Here is a 19,198-nt window from a genome sequence, read left to right on the forward strand (position 1 = left end):
CTCACTCTTTCTGGGGCTTTGGTACCTACTGCTCTCAAGGTGGGATGTGCCAACTTTTCTCCAAGGCTAACTCATCATTCCCTCTGCCTTCAATGTCAACATCACCTCCAGAATGACCTCCTCTCTGCAAGCGCCATCTAAAGTAGCTGTTGTTCTACAGCCCCGCCCCTTGTCTTTGTCCCGGCATTTTTGTCAACTTGCAACAACTTGTATGCTCCACTACAAACAAGCAGGATCGAGCAAAAGGCTTCAGCTGTTTTGTTTCTGGCAAGCATGGAAACTGGGTTCTAACAAAGCAGATGCTCAGTCAAGCACTTGGTGTCTGCTGAAGAGCGGACAGGTTCCTTGGGAGGTCCCTGAGCTGCCCAGGAGTCACAGAGACAGGCTGCATCCCTCTTAGAAAAGCGAGCAAAAACTGGGAAATGGCCTGCACAGTCTCCATTTCAATACTTCCTCCTTACGCTGGACTTAAACCTGTTTGTTGCTTGCAATAGAATTTGGTGCAGTCTCAGCCCATTTTTATCTTATATATTTTTTAAAGATTTATTTATTTGAAAGTCAGTTACAGAGAGGGAGAGACATGGAGAGACATCTTCCATCCGCTGGTTCACTCCCCTCCATGGCCAGGGCACATGCCGATTATAATAGATGCCTGGGGGCTGGCGCTGTGGCATATTGGGTAAATCTGCCACCTGTAGTGCCAGCATCCCAAGAGGACACTGGTTCGAGTCCAGGCTCTTCCACTTCTGATCCAGCTCTCTTCTATGGCTTGGGAAAGCAGTAGAAGATGGCCCAAGTCCTTGGGCCCTTGCACCCACATGGGAGACCCAGAAGAAGCTCCTGGCTTCGGATCGGCCCAGCTCCAGCCGGGGCAGCCATTTGGAGAGTGAACCAGTGGATGGAAGACTTCTCTCTCTGCCTTCTTTTCTCTCTGTGTAACTGCCTTTCAAATAAATAAATCTTTTAAAAACATAGATGGCTGTTTCATGTTGCCCAGCAGATCGGATCACCTGGCCCCCTGCCAGCCCCCAACCCGGTGAGTTCAGAAACAGTAGAATGAAGCCGGCGCTGTGGCTTAACAGGCTAATCCTCTGCCTTGCGGCACTGGCACACAGGGTTCTAGTCCCGGTTGGGGCGCCGGATTCTATCCTGGTTGCCCCTCTTCCAGGCCAGCTCTCTGCTATGGACCGGGAAGGCAGTGGAGGATGGCCCAAGACCTTGGGCCCTGCACCCGCATGGGAGACCAGGAGAAGCACCTGGCTCCTGGCTTCGGATCAGCGAGATGCGCCGGCCACAGCGGCCATTGGAGGGTGAACCATCGGCAAAGGAAGACCTTTCTCTCTGTCTCTCTCTCACTGTCCACTCTGCCTGTCAAAAAAAAAAAAAAAAAAAAAAAAAAAAAAAAAAAAAAAGAAAAGAAACAGCAGAATGCCTGTGCTTCGTCCTACAGAGGAGCAGGCTGAGACTAGCTGGGGCCCGTGCGAGCCGCACAGACACTCCCCACCCAGGCCTGTCCCTTCCCCACCGGCCTCCAAGAAACCGCCCAGCCATCTCCTCAGCATAAAGATGAGGGACAAATCTCAGCAGGCGATCCAAAGAAAGCCTGGTATTTTTAGTACCAAGGCTAGAAAGCGCCAGCCCTTCCACTGCTCGGTTTAGCAAAGGAACGAAAATCTTCATGTACCTCCCCTTCTCCAGGGCTGGCAGGAATGTCTCCTGCCTACCGCACGGCCATTTTCCTACCCCTTCGCCCAACCCGACCCGGTCCCTCTGCGTGGCCCGCCACACGTGGCCTCCCCGCAGTCGGTGCGTCCCCCAGGCTCGGCCGGGTCAGGGGCGAGCCCGAGCAGCGGCCCCGCGAGCTCGCCGAGGCCACCGGGGCACGCCCGAGCCCGGGCTCCGCCGCGCCGCGGACCCACCGAGGGTAGGCGCGGGGCCTGGGGCGCCCACAGCCGGGCCGAGGGACCCGCGGGCCACAGAACCTCACCTCAGGGGGTGACGCGCGGGCGGCAGGGCGGGGGCGGGGCCGGAGAGGGGCGGCGCCAGCCGCACGGGGGCGGGGCCGAGGGCGGGCCCGCACCGGGCGGCGCAGGGACGCGGCGCCCCTCCCTCGGCCGCCGCCAGCCGCGCGCCCCCGGCCCCGCCCCTCCCCCCGCCCCGCCGCTCGGCCGGCCCGAGTCGCGCCCTCCCGCCCGCGCTGCCGAACTTGCTCCAACTTCCTCGGCCGAGCCGGGCCGCGCCGTGCAGCCGCCGCGCCGGGTGAGTAGAGCGCGGGGGTCCCCGCGGGAGCCGCGGGGCCTGCCCCCCATTGTTTGAGGCCGCCCCTCGAGCGTCCCCCTGGGCACGAGGGTTCTGCCCGGGCGCCCGTTCCCGTCCCTCAGCCTCCCTCCCTTGCCCGCCCGGGGGGGCGGCCTGAGGGCGTCGCGGCTTTGTCTGCTCCGATCGCTCGCGCCGAGCGGGAGGCCGCGGCCCGGACCCCGCGGAGCCGAACTCGGGCGCCGGGCGGGGCGGGAGCGCCCGGGAGGGCGGCAGGGGCTGGGCCGCCGCCGCTCCGGGCTGTGCCCCCTGGTCCCCAGCGGCGAGCCCGGGGCCGGCGCTCCTTCCGGCTCGGTCACGAGCCCTTGGCCCCGCGGAGCCCGGGCAGGGGCGGCGGCGAGCACGAGCCAGGGAGCAGCCCCGGCCGCGAGTGCGCTCCGAGCCGCCGAGCGCCGCCCTGCCCCGCGCGGGCTTGGGTGCGTGGTGAGCCGCCGTCCGGGCGCGGGTGGTGGGGCTTGTGCCTGGCGGCAAAGCCGGACCCCGGGGCTGGCCGGAGCTTCGGTCGAGTTGGGCTGGTGTGTCTGGAGGTGGCTTGTCCGGTGCCGGCGCTGCGCCCCGATCCCAGGTCCCGGAGGAGTGAGTGAGTGTGTGTTTGCGTGTGTATTAGGCGTGGGACTTCGACCCTGGGACGGTCGGGACACGTGTTTCCAGGGCTTGAAGTTGGCCTCCCGCAAAAAAGTGGTCCGCGCTTCGGGAGTAGGGGAAGCCGTCAGCCCCGGGGCTGGGCAGGCGCTGACCGCTGAGCGTGGCTGAGTCAAGTCTTGGGCGGTGAGTCCCGGACTGGGGCTCTACAGGTGCGCGCTCCCTGATGTTCTGTTCTCTAGGGAGGGGTCGTCCTCCCTTCTGCGGCGCAGGTTGCCCTGGGCTAGTAGGAGTGGGTCAGCTCCCCGCCAGTCCTCAAACGTAGCTTTTCCCCTTCCCCCTCGCAGAAGTTGGTGCCTGCTCATGCATGGGCTGCCCTTCCCTGTTTGTGAAGGGAAACCTGGGGCGGAGGCCCTCGGGGGCACCCCTGCACATTCAGCCAGCCCAGTGGTAGGTGGAAGTACTCTTCCTTCTAGGGTTTCTTCTGGTCCAGGCTCCCTCAAAATGAAGCCCAGAGTCTGCCATCGTGGCCACCATATGCCCTGTAGTCCCTGGATCAGCTGTCCCCGGGATTTCTGATGTCTGGAGTGACAGGCTGGGGGATGGGTTTTCTCCTCCCCTCCCACTGTGTCATCCCTTGTTGCACACCACTTCTGCGGAAGCTTTCTTCATAGGTCTGTCCCTCAGCCCAGAACACCCGCGCTTGCTTGCTTCCCAGGGGCGCAGTTCCTCTACAAAACAAAGCGTGATTGAGAGTCCGTGGGGTGCCAGGCACTCTAGCCAGCACTGTTCCGGGGCTCAGTATTGCCTGCCTGGCTGTAAACTTCGCACGGTCTTAGAACCCGGTGTGCACGTGCAGTAGGTGCTCAGAAGTGTTTATTGATCTGGGCTTGCTGTAGCAACACCATTCACTCGCTCAGGAACCCCAGCCCTCTGGGGCTTCTGTGACTGCCTCCAAGAAGGGCAGGGGGCTACAGAAGGCTTGGCTGTCCCACAGAAGACCACCCCCCCCCTTTTTTTTTTTTTTTACAAACAGCCCTCTGTCCTAGTCTCTTAGGACAGATGAGGGCTCTTTCCTTCCAGTGTTTGGGAATGGGAGGGAGAAGCTCTTCCCTTGTATGGGAGGGGCGAGTCCTGCCCTACAGGTTGTGGTGGTTGAAGTGATGTTCCAAGCAGGCCAGGGAGCAGGAGAGCCCTGGGTTCTAGAACCATTTCCTGAGGCCTCACTTTGTTCTCCCAAGGGATTTGATCTTATTTTGGGAGTGCCTACACAGTGCCATTATGCCAGTGCTGGGAAAGCTTTATGGGATTAAAACGTAAAGGGTTGGCATTGTGGTGCAGTAGGTGTAGCTGCTGCTTGTGATGCCTGGCGTCCCGTATCAGAGTGCCAGTTTACGTCCTGGCTTCTAACTTCCCATCTAGCTTCCTGCTAATGTGCCTGGGAAGGCAGCGGATGATGGCCCAGATAGCTCATCCCCTCCCAGCCATGTGGGAGAGGAGGATGGAGTTCCTGGCTCCTGGCTTCAGCCTGGCCCAGCCCTGTCTGTTACGGCCATGAACCAGCAAATGAAACACGTTTCTCTGTCTTTCCTTGTCAGTTGCTTGCCTTTCAAATAAACAAATAAATCTTCAAAAAATGTAGTAAATCTTATGGACAAGTGTATGGCAGTTATATGGAAGGTTTAATAGTGATGGTAATAGGCCGGTACCGTGGCTCAATAGGCTAATCCTCCTCCTTGCGGTGCCAACACACCGGGTTCTAGTCCCGGTCGGGGCGCCAGATTCTGTTCTGGTTGTCCCTCTTCCAGGCCAGCTCTCTACTGTGGCCCGGGAGTGCAGAGGAGGATGGCCCAAGTCCTTGGGCCCTGCACCCCATGAGAGACCAGGAGAAGCACCTGGCTCCTGCCTTCAGATCAGCGAGGTGCGCTGGTCGCAGCGTGCCGGCCGCGGTGGCCATTGGAGGGTGAACCAACGGCACAAGGAAGACCTTTCTCTGTCTCTCTCTCTCTCTCTCTCACTGTCCACTCTGCCTGTCCAAAAAAAAAAAAAAAAAAAAAAAATAGTGATGGTAATAGTGAATTTATTGAAACATAGTACTTAATCTACTGAGGTGTAACACCAAGCACTGTGCTAGAAGCTTTCCTTGTATTAATTAGTTTGCCTACCCCATTTTCCAGGTAAAGACACTTTGGCCCAGAGAGGTTGCAGACTAACTTGCTTGAGGTCTCAGAAGCCAGGTTTTCTCATTTCTAATTTAGACAGTGCTTTCCTTCCAGAGGTTAAAAAAAAAAAAAAAAAAAAAAGGCCTTACTGTTTGAAAGGAGGAGCAACAGAGAGGGAAAGAGAGGAGAGAAAGATCCTCGTTTTCCTCTGATTCACCTTCCAAATGCCTGCTACAGACAGGGCAGGCACAAGAGTCCAGAACTCCCTCTGGGTTTACCACTTGGGTGTCACGTGGGCCATCTTCTGCTTTCCCAAGATCAGAAGCATAGTAGGCAGGACTCAAACTGGCAATATGGGATGCCTTTGTTGCAAGTGATAGCTTAACCCATGTGTCACAAGCTAGCCCCAGCATCTCATTTTTTCTAGCACAGTCTGGATGTGTAGCAGACGTCTCCAAACCCCTGCTGATTAACTGACTGGAAATGGAGCTTCTGTTTCCCTGAGGCCAGGGAAGGGAAAGGCCAGCCCTGCCGAGCATGGGAGATGGAGGAGTCCCTCCTGCTATCTGGATAAATCAGGGTTTGCTGTGGTAACAACAATCCCAAGTCCTAGTAAAATGTTCATGTTTACACCAGATAACTGTTGCACCTCCGCTTTGTGCTTTCCTCACTGTGAACCCATACTAATTGGTTAGAACATTCCTGGCCACTTGGACAGAAGGACAAGACAGCATGATGAGTTGACCCCAGCTCTTAAAAGTTCTACCTGGCCAAAGCAAGTCACATAGTCATCCTTACCTACAAAGCCGGAGGACTGGAGGCTTGGAGACTTTGGTCTACTACCTGCCTACATTCATGCGTTTTTCTGTGACCTCTTCCCAAGTTCTAGCGTCTTTGTCCTGGGTCCTCTGACCCTGGGCACTACTTGAGTTCCGTGTGTTTATGGTCATTCATTCATTCACGGGCCTGAGGACTAGTGCTGAGTTCTGGGTCAGAGATGTTCAGGTCTTAGACCAATGCTGGGGGCTGTGATCAGGAATGATGATCCTTGTCTTATTGCCAACTGAGTCTGGTAGCCCTTTAAAAGGGGATGGCCGTGCACACAGGAAGGGAAACAGGCCATGCCTCCATCTCTCTTCCCTGCGTGCTGGCCTTGGACACATACGTGGGTGTAGGTAGGTGGTGGGGGCAGCCACTTCTCTAGAAGCAGGAGCTGTGCCAAGTAGCCCTAGCAGGCTGTGTTCTCTGCTGTTTGTGGGACTCTGGGACCGACCTTATAGGCCTCAGGTGTGGAAAGGAGGGGTAATGAGAAGAAGAGAGGCAGGGTACGTGTGGGGCTGGGAGCTGAAGCCTCCTGTTAATTGCATTTCTCCTCTCAAACCTCTGTGGCAGGGTATTAGAGAGGCAGCCACGCCGTGGGTCTTTTTCTTTTTTTTTTTTTTAATATTTATTTATTTGAAAGTCAGAGTTACGTAGAAGAGAGGAAGAGAGAGAGAGAGAGAGAGAAAGAGAGAGAGAGAGAAAGAGAGAAAGAGTCAGTCTTCATCCGTTGGTTCACTCCCCAATTGGCCACAATGGCTGAAGCTGCGCTGATCTGAAGCCAGGAGCTACCTCTGGGTCTTCCCATGCAGGTGCAGGGGCCTAAGGACTTGGGCCATTTTCTACTGCTTTCCCAGGCCATAGCAGTGAGCTGGATCGGAAGTGGAGCAGCCGAGTCTCGAACCGACACCCATATGGCATTCCGGCACTGCAGGTAGCGGCTTTACCTGCTATGCCACAGCACTGGCACTCCACACGATGGATCTTGTTTCTGATGTCTGCTTTTAGTCTCTGGCAACTACCAGCAAGGCCAGTGGGGCGGAGTAGGCGGCGAGACCGCAGGGTCTTCTGCATCAGGGCTAACTGTCCTTAGCATATTTCCTGCTTTGTCAGGAGCTGTGTTTTCTGAAGTGTGAAATGGAGAAGAGGTGATGGTGGGCCCACTCCTGGCTGGTCATTAGAGTCCCTAGGGAGACTGGTGTTTCCAGAGTCTTTGGCCCAGGTGAGTGCCAGCCATTTGGTCTTGCATCACAGTGGAAGGTGACTGTGTGTGTATTTTTGGTCCAGAGACATCAAGTGTCTGTGTTGGTCCAGCCCGGGACCCGGCCAGCGGGCAGTGTTCAGCGCCTCAGCTGATTTAACATGCAGGTGATTGACACTGTCCAGCTCGCAGAGCCGGGCAGCAGGAGGCCAGCTTTTGGATTGTGTCTGCTTCCTGGCTGAATGGCCTAGACAAGTCTTTGATTTTTTTTTTTTTTTTATCTTTCTGAAAAAAATGTTTCCTCATTTTCTCATCTGTAATCTCATCTGTAAAGTGAGAAGAATCAAGTCTGCCCTTCTTGTCTCACCGGGTTTCTGTGAAGCCTGCGTACACACTTCATGGTTGAGAGGCAGGATCTGGAGCCTCTGAATTAGGCCTGATGCTCTGGGGTGGGACAGCTGCCATCTATCTCCCTTGCTGCTCTCAGCAAAGTGCTCCCCAGCAGCTGATTCTGGGAACCCCACTTCCTCCAGCAGGTGGGTGGAGCTGGGGTGGAGCTGGGTGGGCTGGGCGGGGCTGAGGTTTTCTTCTGGGAGGCAGCAGCCTGGTAATCAGCCTCAGTGGGGCTGTGCAGCTGGGTTGAGACTTTTTTTTTTTTTTTTTTGTGGTCTGTTCTGCCACCCTTCTGAGCAGCCAGGGAGAAAGCTCAGAGCCCTATCTACCAGTTAGATGGCTGGAGGGACTGGCTCCTCCTCCATGGGCTCTGCTGGCCTGCCCTGGTGGTTGAGAACCATGGTAGTTGATGGTAAAGTGGTTTCTGTGAGCTGGTGCTGCTCAGACTCTGTGTCCCCTGGTAGGTGGCAGAGCTGAGGTCAGGCCTCCTGCATGGGTAAGGTTGAGGAGGGCCTACGACAAGAGGCTGATGAACCTCCTCTTTGGGTTTTCCCTGAGTCTGTGTGCAAGCTCATGGATATCGTAGGGCCCAGAGAGCATTTAAAAAAATACTGAGGCTTTGAGGAGTCCATAGCCGTAACTCCCAGGAGGCCCTTGGCAGCTGGAAGGGAATGCGAGTCTGAAGCATCTCATCTACACCGTGAGGTCTGAGTAGAGATCCTGGGAGGCGGAGGGCAGCAGGATAGCCAAGGACACAGCCCTGGGATGGGGTCTTGTGCCGAAAGCCTCAGCAGCCTGCTGGGGCACCTTAGGAAGCCTTAGCATACTGGAAAGTGGCAGGTAGAGATGGGGAAAACAGCCTCCCCGGCTAATGATGTGGGCCTTCTGTGAGGGGTGATGGGCCTCAGAAACCCACCATGGGGGCTCAGGCCAGGGTGGGGCTCTGAAGGGTGTTGTCTCCAATCTGGGGTGACACTCCGCTGTGTCCAGGGCTCTGCCCCTCCCGTGCCTCCTAGCTGCTGTCACCAGCTGCTGCACAGAGAGGCGATAGCTGCCCACTGAGTGACCATTGCCACAGAGAGACCTGCCTCTGCTCCTGATGTCAGCCTGGGGAATTAGCTGCCTTGTTCCAGCCTCTGGGCCAGGCTGTCAGGATCTGTTCTTGGGGCTCGGTGGGAGCCTAGCCCCAGACCAACTGGTTGCACTGGGTGAGAAGTGGGCGTGATGAGTCCAGGAGGACTTGTGGAACTCTGTGTGTAAAGAAAAAATTATCCTGGGATATTTGTTAACAAGGTAAGGTAGACTTTGTTAAGAACTATTGCTTTTTTTTTTTTTTTTTTTTTTTTTAGGTTTATTTATTTGAAAGAGTTACAGAGAGAGAGAGAGAGAGAGAGAGCGCGCGAGCTTTCATCCTCTGGTTCATTCTCTAGATGGCCACAATGGTCAGCACTGGGCCAGATTGAAGCCAGGAGCCCAGAGTTTCATCTGGGTCTCCCACATGGATGGCAGGGGCCCAAACACTTGGGCCATCCTCTGCTGCTTTTCCCAGGTCATTAGCAGGGAGCTGGATTGGAAGTGGAGCAGCCAGGACACGAACCAGTACCCCTATGGGATGCCAGCGTTGCAGATGGAGGCTTTACCTGCTGTGCCTCTTCAGCTCCTGCAATGAGGTATCAAGGTAGGGTGTAGAGAGATTGTGCTCAATTCCAAATCTAGCAAAGAGAGTTGGGGACTTACAGGCAAGTTGCAGAGTATAGTGCTCCTGGAACATTTCTAGGAGTATAGGAAACTTTTTCCTGAACTGACTTAATAAGACCTTTCCTGGGAGTTGCTGGAGGACATGGAATGTGGTTAGATACTCAAATAGGGGACTCTGGCTTAAACTGGATTCTCCAAGGGTAGAGACAGAAGCCCAAGTTTAGGCCTAGTTGCGCAGAGGGCTCAGAGGACTTGACTAATTTGGTCAAGGGCAGAATCATTGGCATACCCATGGCAGGCATTGTCCCCTGTTCCGTCATGCCTGTGGTTCTTGTACTGACCTAAACTCATGACCATTCACACGTGGCCCTCAGGAGCAGGATCTCTCTCTGGTGGGTGTCCCTCCTAACATCACCCTCAAGTTTCCAGAAACCTTGGGGTTTTCTTTTTGCCAGTCCTGGCTCCTTGCCCCTTAGCTGCCCTCGTCAGCCTACTGGACTTGCCCTCTGCACCCAGGACAGAGCCCACCAGCCCTGCCCCTTACATAGAGCTTTCCTGCCTGCCTTCCATCGCCAGGCCTGCTGGCTGCTGGACCACGGCCACTTCCCTCTGGGCAACTGACTCTCTCCTTCAGTCTCTGAAACCTTGTGCCTTGTGTTTCCAGCTCTCTCCTTCCTGGCCAAACCAGTCTAACAACTTTGTGGTTCTCCCTGAGCCCCCTTTTCTCTCTGTCTCCCTTCCCCCACCGCCCTAAGACTGTCTCATTCATCTGAGATGGGCCCAGGCAGGTGCGGTGGGCGCTCTCCCCCTGCTGCGATGGCCCGCGCTAGGGCCTTCACGCGAGAGCTTCTGGGTGTTCTGCCCTCGGCAGCCCCACCAGCCTCCTTCCCCTCTCTGAGGCCTCAGATGCCAGCACCCAGCCAGCCTGTTCCTCCTCTTCCCTGAGCAAGGCTCCTCCTTGTTTTCCACTCCTTGCTCAGAGCCTGCCCCTTTTGCAGGCAGGCTCCCACCAGCCTGCCTGTGCGCGTGACCCCGTTTGGGCTGTGTCCCCCTGGGGCTGCTCTGGTTTCTAAACAGCCAGCTTTTCAGGAACCAGGTCACCTGCCCGTGTGTGGAAAACCTGGTGGCTGTGGGGTGGGTGAGAGCTTTCTCTACTTCTCAAAGGTTCCATGCCCTACTTCCACCCGTGCAGGGGAAGAGCTAGTGGTGATAGAAATCCTGCCTGCCGGGTCGTCGTTGTCTCTTTATCTGCTTCCAGTGAGATACAAGTCACGGTGTAAACATGGATAAGTTCTGAAGGGCATGCCAGAAAAAGAGCTGGAGGTAGTAGTAGGGTTTTCCCAAGGGCCCTGGGCTGCTGAGGAAAACAGGGTAAGTGAGGAGCTTGGAGTGGCACGTGCCCAAGTAGAGGTGTGTGGGAAGACTGGTGACCGGGTGGGAGCAGATGCCAAGCTGGGGTGTCACAGGGTCTGCTGTTACTCCTGATCCTGGCTCTTAGGATCAGTGGCCCCTGGGGTGGGGTGGGGGCGGGGCAGCCCTGGCAAGGGGCTGTTCTGGGTCTGAGGGGCTCCAGGCACCACCACCTGCTGAGCCCACTGACAGCAGGAACTTAGGTCTGAGGGCTCCCAGTCCTGGTGCAGTTCTCCTTGTGATCTCCTTTACACCTCTTCATCTTGGAGCTACCTATTGAACATGCAGCAGTCCCCAGAAAGCATTTGATGGTGTAGGGGAGTCAAGACATAACCCTGGCCTTCTTTCAGATTTTGAGAAATTTGGTTGAAATGCAGAGTAACAGAAAGAGAGGAAGGAAGGGAGAGAAAGACGGAGGCAGTGTGAGATCTTTCATCCCCTGGTTCACTCCCCAAATGGCTAAAATGGCTAGGGCCAGGCCAAACCAGGAGCCCAGAACTCCATCCAGGTCTCCCACGTGGGTGGCAGGGGCCCAAACACTTGGGCTTTCCCAGGCACATTATCAGTAAGCAGGATTGGAAAGTGAGCAGCCAGGACTTAAAACCAGTGGCCTGACCTGCTGCTTTACAACAGTAGTGGCTCTGGCCTGGGTGCCTTTGAGCTTGAGCCTGCTAGGTCTTTGTACCTGCTCTGGTGGTCCTGGGATGAGGTGGTGGTGGGGTGGGGTAGCTCTGCTACCCAGAGAGTTCTTTCTGTCCATGAGCCACTCCCTGCTGGCCAGTTCTCAGGCCCTGCCTGGCCCTAATGGACGTGTGTCCTATCCCTTAGCAGCAGGAGACACTCGGGATGGTTTTGTATTATTCCTTTGGGGCAGTATGACGTGGAGGAAATACATCAGCGCTTTCTGAGCGCAGAGTATTTATTGACACACCAGTAAAAGGAGGCTTTTAAACAACATATATGTATCCCTTTAGCAAGGAATAAATATCCAAATGCACCTCACAACTCCATTTTGCAGCTCTCATTTCCTGAAAGGTGTATGGAGTTGAGTGGATAAGGGGTTGGAGTTTTGAGCTGGGATTTTGGAGAAACTGTTTTTAGCCTGTTCTTGGAGTTGGGCCAGGCCTAGAAATCTGTTGAAATAGCTTTCTTTAGAGGCTAAGATTGGGATGAGCTCATAATAAGGGGGACCTTGAGCCTGGTGATGACTGGGGAAGGCTCTGAGAAGCCTCCCAGATATGCACACGGCCTGATCTTGGGGTCTTCCACATAGGCAGGCCGGCCTTGGTGTGGAGTAACTTGAGGTTTCCTGTTGCCTGTATCAGAATCTGCTCTTGTTCTTCTGAGGAGAACGTTCTATTTTGGGACTGGGGTGGTGCTGTAAGCAGGGAGCTCCCTGAGTTGGTCTGCCTGGGTTCCCAAAGCTGGCACTGCCTGCTGCCTGCCCCCTGCCTGTGCTCCCCCGCAACTTCCCACTGCTCCTCCTTCAGGGGAAGTATCCAGCCACCTGCCCTCAATTTTTTGTGCCTCCAGCCATAAACGCCAGCCAAGCATTTTAAATATTGATTTGGGTTTAACCTTTTCATTTTAATAAAATATGTGCATGATGAAAAACACAAAGAAACAGGGAACATGCGCGCTTCTGCCCTCACCCCGGCAGCTCTGCTCCCCTGAGGCCTCGTCACCAGATGGTCGGTGCCTAGTCAAGCGAGGCTGCCTTCCTCACTTGCCATTTCCCACGGCGGCCTGCCAGCCATGCTCTCCTGCACTTCCTGTGCTCCCCCCCCCCCCCACCCCAAGCCTGTCCCAGGTTTGCTCTGTCTCAGCACACACTGTTTGGTCCGTTCTTTTGAACAGCAGCGTGACATTGCTCTACGGGGAACCGCGTCTCACTTCGCCAGCCCGGGGCTGATGGACGTGAAGGTTGCTTCAGGATTTTTTTCTTCGAGCCAGGTTGCAGGAGTACCTTGTACATGTTCCAGGCATGAGGCGGCTGGACATGGAGTTGAGGTCTTGGGTGCTTTGCCGGGAAGGGAACACGCTGTTTTGGTTCCCAGAACAGGATGGAAGTTTCTGAGGTTTTCTTTTGGAGGGATTTTGTCTTTCTGCAATCAGCCAGGACAGAGTTGGGAGGCCTGGTGCAGGTTCAGCTCAGGCCCTCCTTGCCTCCATGAGCACCATGAGGCCTGCGTACCCCAAAGAGTGATGTAGCAGTGTGATGAGGTGGCCAGAGTGGGGGCTGTGAGAGTGGGTTTGTGAGGGGTACATACGGGCGCAGTGGGCGAAAGACATGCTGGAGCTGGCCGTCCGCTTTTGCGAGAGCAGATTTCTCCCCCAGTTGCTGGGACTGTTGTGAGTATCAGGCCCTTGGCCTCACTGGACCCTGTGCTGCTCGGGAGTCCCCTGCCCTCCCTGCTCTGCAGCCCACCTTTCAGGTGCTGTGGACCTGCATGCCATCCTGTGATGGTAAAAGCCTATGGAGAAGGCATCTGATGTAAAGAATGGGTGGGTCTTCTGTTTTGAGCTCTTCAGAGCAGGAGCAGTGGGTAAGGATGGGTGAATTTTTTCTCCCTGGCACCAGGGAGGGAGGGAGGGAGGATTTTTTTTTTTTTTTTTTTGACAGAGTGGGCAGTGAGAGAGAGAGACAGAGAGAATGGTCTTCCTTTGCTTTTGGTTCACCCTCCAATGGCTGCCGCGGCCGGCGTGCTGCGGCCGGCTCACCGAGCTGATCCGAAGGCATGAGCCAGGTGCTTATCCTGGTCTCCCATGGGGTGCAGGGCCCAAGGACTTGGGCCATCTTCCACTGCACTCCCGGGCCACAGCAGAGAGCTGGCCTGGAAGAGGGGCAACCGGGACAGAATCTGGCGCCCCGACCGGGACTAGAACCCGGTGTGCCGGCGCCGCAAGGTGGAGGATTAGCCTATTGAGCCGCAGCGCCGGCTGGGAGGGAGGATTTTGAGAGAGCGTGGGTTGGAGCAACTGCCTCTGTCCTCTGAGCTCTCTGGCTGTGTCCCTGAGATGACCACAACCTTCTCCTGCAGGCCTCTGGGCAGGGAGCAGGGAGAGTTGAGCGCCCTGTGGCAGAGGCCCACTAGGTAGGCCCTGGCCTGCTGGGCTGGGCTTGTGGCCTGTGCCCTGCGCTAGCCCCTCCCCCACCACCTTTGCAGAGAGAACTTCTCTCCATTGCCGTTACATGTAGCTCCCGGGGAGAAGTCCACAGCTTCCCATGCCCACGGCTCTGTTGTCTGGGGCCTGGGCCCCTGTTAGCACAGAGGTTTCTATTGTGGCCGGGTGGCAGCGAGGGCTGACCTGTGGGGCTTAGGAGGCGGGGCATGGGGCCACACAGTGGAGCTATTCAAGGGCTCTGCGCTGGTTTCCTGCTGCCTCCCATTGTGGATCTGAGGGGGTGGGGGAGAGGAGGCGGAGAGGGAGTGGCCGGGCTGCTATTGTTGCTGGCAGCAGGAGCCCATTTTGCCTGATTGAGGCCCGTTGGCACACCACCCTGCACTACTCCGAGGCTACTCTTGAGTTCTCGGATTCTGGGCCCTGCCCCATCCCTGTGCCTGCCACCCCACAGCCCAGGTCCGGAGGTGCCTTGCCCTTCCTGTGTACCTCTGTCAAGCTCCCCCTCGGGTCCCCTACTGTGACTGGAACCACCTGGGTAAGAGCTCTGAGCAGCTGGGAAGGCGCCCGAGAGCCCAGGCCGGCTCCTCAGCCACCTGCCTGCCGCCTTGGGGAGTGTGTTCTACCCGAGCCCGTCCCCCGCCCCCCAGCCCTGCCGGCCAGCTGTGCCCTTGGGTGGGGGCCAGGCGTGTGCCTCGTTTGCAGTCAGGCCCCCCACTTTCCTTTGTGCCTCAGTGCGCAGCCCTGTGTGCCCATTCCTTACTTGAGTGCTCATCTGCAGAAAAGCCTGCTTGCTGGCAGCCCGGCCTGCCACCACCCCGCTGCCCGAGCCACAGCCATTTTCCTTTGTTCTGCCATCTCCGGGCTCTTGAATTGCAGGCAGGCAGCGGGAGCGTGGCAGTGTTAGAAACCCTTGTCACGGATGCAGCCTCTCCGTACCCCCAGTTCTTCTGGTCGGATGCCCCTCTCTCCTCCAGGCTGAGCTATTCCCCTTTGGGTAGATCAGAATGGTAGTGGCTCCTGCGGTGGGAACAGGGAGAGGGCTCGTTGAGGGTATGTGTGTGTAAGAGACAGCTAGGCTGGTCCTTAGCAGAAAAAGCCACTCTCGGGCACCCAGTGTGATCAGCCTTTACCTCCTGGGCCCCTTAATCCGTGCAGGAAGTGCCTTTAGCCATCAGCGGCAGGCTTGGGGGAGCACACAGTTTCTTTTTATTTTGGTCTTTACGGTTGGAAGGATTTCTCTCCACCTGAGGGAGCCGCCTCCTCTCCCTTCACATCTGAATGTCTGGGGTTGATTTCAGCTGTGTGTGGGGTGGCTGGCGGGGCACGGTCTGATAGCTCTTCCTGGAAGTGTGGCCGCCCCAGCCCATGCATTCTCCTTCTTTCTAACCGCAGCCAGAATCTGTAGCAGTCACCTGCCTTTGACATACAGAGTTGTCGCAGATAAAACATTTTATTTTACCCTTTCAAAACCCAGCTTTTTCAGATCCGTCTGGCTGTCTCATCTGGCTCTCTTATCAGCCAAGCTGCACAAATTAGGAAACGAGTCTCAGCCCCAGATAGGGTTGCACCTTGAGGTGGCCTCATTTCAGCACATGCTGCATCATCTGCAAGACCCAAAGCAAAAAGCGCTGGAGTTCACTCTAAAATGCATGGAGACAGCAGCTGCTGCTTTTGGGGTGATTGAACCCAAAAACAAGATCGGGAGAGGTCATGCTGGAGGCACAGGGTGGTGGAGGGTGGGGTTTGAATCCCAGCTGTGCTGCCAGCTCACTGGGTGACCTAGGCACGTCATTTCCTTGGGCGGAGGTCTTGGACTGGAAAATGGAAGGGCAGGCTGAGCAGATGAACTACGGAAATGCTTCAGCTGGAACCTGGCCGGTCTGAGGATTCAACTGCAGAACGGGCTGTTGCTACCTGGAGCCTTGCTTGCTTGTTGGGACCTTTTGGGGAGAACGTGTCAGCAGCTGACACTGACAAGTGCCCTCTGTTCCCGGATGTTGCTTCCTCAGCCTCTTGGGGGTGGTGATGATCACACACACACACACACACACACACGCACACACGCTTCCAGCTCCCAGGTTCAGGTGTACGCCAGGAGCTCACTGATACGTGTCTCGCCTCGGACCTGGACTTGACTCTTCACTGGGAAATGCCATCAATGTTAGCTTTGTTAGCGAAGCCCGGGTCTTGTGAAGTTGGAGCCTGGGGAAAGGGAAGCAAAACTTTTAATTTTACCTCCTGCCAAAGTAAAGTTGGGCTGTTCAAGGTAAAAACAAAAACTAGGAGATACACTCTTTGTACCTAAATATCCCATTTCCTTTTTGGGGGTGGGTGGGTTCGGTTTTGTCCCTGTTCAAGGTCAGCTTCTGGTTGCTTATCTGCCTCCCTCCCCTGGGCCCCCCTAGTGTGACCCAGTGCTGTCCCTGTGGCTTTCCGCCCATTGTCCTCCAGCCTGTGTCACTGCCTGGGGGGTGGGGAGTCACAGGCGGCCTTCACTGTTGGATTAAGTCCAAGGGCCTGGGAGGCAGACCTCGCTCATAAAAAAACCTGTAAATACCCAATAAGATGCGCTCAAATACCAAACAAACTCCAGAATCCAAGTGCTCCTTCTGAAAGGCTGTGCCTGTGAATCGTGCAGCGTAAGGAAGCGCCTTCCTGAGTGGTGGTTTTCCTTGTGTGCACCGGAGTTGTGGCTTGTTTTTCCACGCGTCTTCTGTCCTCGCCGTTGGGAGCGCCACCCACAGGTGTGTCCGTGGGCAGCATCAGCATGGCCCGGGAGCTTGTGGAGGTGCAGAATGGTGTGTGTGTGTGTGTGTGTGAGGGGCGGTGCTGAATCACAGTGTGCAGCTTAACTAGATTCCACGGTGATTCACAGGCAGCTCAGACGCCTGCCCTGTTATTCTCTCACCTTCCGTCTGTTTTGTGGTTTTGTAGACTTACCCTTTGTCTTCCTTACAGTCGTGGACTTGACTTGGGTCTGGCAGCTCTAGTTTCTTCCACAGCTCCTTCCCTCTCAGCAGGTATCCCTTGGAGGTGGAGCCCGGCTGAGAAAGTCCCATTTGGCCTGGAGCCTAACGGGGGAGGGCGAGGGCGAGGTCGTCTGCCGGCCACGGGAGCCCAGGAGGTAATTGGAGCCTCCCTCCGCCATCTGGTGCCACGGCCCCGCCCCCTCCATTCCAGCTGGAGGACAGGATCAGAATCAGGTTGTAAGTGTTTGATTTTTGTAGAAGCTGAAAGAATTTTATAGGAAGATGTTTTGGCATATGTTGAAGTCCATATAAGTAGTCCAGAAGAAGAGGGACTATAAGCTTATACTTTGTAGTAGTTCTTCAGTGGGAAAAGGTTTAGTTGGCTTTCCGGATTTGGTCAGTGTGCCCCCACCACCCCAGCTCCCTTGCCCTCCTGGGCTGGCTCCGTGGAGGGGCTGATCTGCTAACTTAGATTCCTCAGCCTTCTCCAGCAGTTTCCAACCATTGATTGGCAATTTTTTTTAAAAAGATTTATTTATTTGAAAGTCAGAATTACACAATGAGAGAAGGAGAGGCAGAGAGAGAGGTCTTCCATCCTCTGGTTCATTTCCCCAATTCGCTGCAATGGCTGGAGCTACCCTTATCTGAAGCCAGGAGCTTCTTCTGGGTCTCCTACGTGGATGCAGGGGCCCAAGGACTTTGGTCATCTTCTACTCTTTCCCAGGCCATAGCAGAGAGCTGCATTGGAAGTGGAGCAGCCAGGACTAGAATTGGTGCCTGCATGGGATGCGGGCACTGTAGGCGGCGGCTCTACCTGCTGTGCCACAGCACCAGCCCCTGACTTGCAGTTTTAAAAATCTGTCCCCCCTCACTCCTTTTCTTTGTTGACATTCTCAGTGTGCACTTAGTTTTATTTATTTCTCCCCAGTAAGCCTCACTCTTGCAACTTCTTTGGGAAGGTTTTTTTTGTTATTTGTTTTGTTTTAGCTCTCAATCCTTTTTCTCCAGGCTGTTTGTGTTGCTTCAGGGAGGCTTGGAGCCTGACTCTGCCCTGGGCTGGAAAGTGTCCCACCCTATGGGGGGAAGGCTTTGGGAATTCTTTAGAATGCCATCCTCAGAGTGATTGGGTTATTTGTCTAAAACACAGTATATGAGAGCAGACGCTGCACTTTTGGATACAGAGATTTTTAAACACCCAAGAGCCATAATCTTCAAGCCTTTCAGGCATGGAAAAACGGAGGGAAGGCGTAGATCTGTATAATTCTGAAGTCTCCTATGTAGTTTGTGGGAAGGAGGAGGGGGTTGAACAGCAACAAAGAGAGCATTTTAGACTTGCCTGCGGCATGTAAGTCAAGTCCTTGCAGCTTGCCCAGCACTCCCACGGCAGCCAGCAGAGGCCCAGTTACTGGAGCAAAGTTGATTTCTCCTGAAGATCTGGTCTGTGCATCTCTGAGAGCACTCGTAATGGTCAGGGTGGTTCCCACTTCGGAGCTGGAGTTATCTGCCCAGCCTTCTTCAGGGTACCCTGCGTATGTAGAAACAAGCCCTGAGGTGTTTGTCTCCCATAGCAAAAGCCTCTTCACCCCAAGGGACTAGCTGAGCCAGCCTGTGCACAGCTGGCTTGCTGGCCAGGTTGTCTCCAGGCTTGCTAGCCTGGGGAGCCCTTGGCTTTGAGGTTCTCACTTGAGACTTTTCGAGTGGACACAGGGCCCAGTCCCGTCCTCCTGAACTCTGGCAGCACAGCTCGTTGGCCTCGTGTTGCTGTCCATGTTGGAGATGCCACGGAACCTGGCTCAGATCCTGCTCATTTGTGTGCAGCCGGCTGAGGAGGCGGCTGTTGTGCTTTTACTGCAAGGGCATGCGTGTATGGACATTTCGCCTTGGCCTAGGTTTTAAGAAGCAAGTCACTAGGATTGTCCGAGTATGTGGCAGCCTGACAAGGTTGGCCTTGCCTCCTGCCGTGGGAGTGGGCAGCTTCTCCTCAGCCAGGCCCCCTTGGCTCAGCCATTTGAGAAGCAGCTGGTGGGGGTGCTGCAGCTGCGGTGACCGGGCGGTGTTTCACATGGGCAGCCAGGTGTTGTTCCATGTCCTACCTGATGACTCATCCTGAAAATCTCTGCTGGGTCTGCCCCAGGTTTGTTTGTCACCTAAATGCTTTGTTTGCTTAGTATTAGTATTTTAGATTTGTTTATTTATTTGAAAGGCAGAGTTACAGAGAGATCTTCTATCAACTGGTTCATTCACAGGCGGCCTCAACAGCTGCGGATGGGCCGGGCCAAAGTCAGGAGCTTCATCCAGGTCTCGCACATGGTGCAGGAGCCCAAATAGTTGGACCATCCTCCGCAGCTCTCCCAGGCATATGAGCAGGAAGAAGGATGCTGGTGTTGGAGACAGTGGCTTAACCTGCTACACCACACCAGCAGCCCCTCTTGTTGTTTTTAAAGGACAAGTGTGACAAACTGTTTTGATGAGGCCACTTATTCTGTAGACTCTCCCCTGCTTTGAGTGTGTTCGCTGCTTCC

General features: G+C 55.5%; 1 protein-coding gene across 1 annotated transcript in view; it reads left to right on the forward strand.

Annotated features, from left to right (window-relative positions):
• The first annotated feature begins 2,177 nt into the window (after positions 1-2,177).
• The window catches only part of TSPAN14 (tetraspanin 14), a 58,059-nt gene continuing 41,038 nt past the window's right edge, over positions 2,178-19,198 (forward strand). The window contains exon 1 of the mRNA XM_062214693.1: positions 2,178-2,259. The gene's annotated coding sequence lies outside the window, so the exon portion shown is untranslated. The remainder of the gene's footprint in view (positions 2,260-19,198) is intronic.

This window comes from Lepus europaeus, chromosome 17 (genome assembly GCF_033115175.1).
Source record: "Lepus europaeus isolate LE1 chromosome 17, mLepTim1.pri, whole genome shotgun sequence".
NCBI lineage: Eukaryota > Metazoa > Chordata > Mammalia > Lagomorpha > Leporidae > Lepus > Lepus europaeus.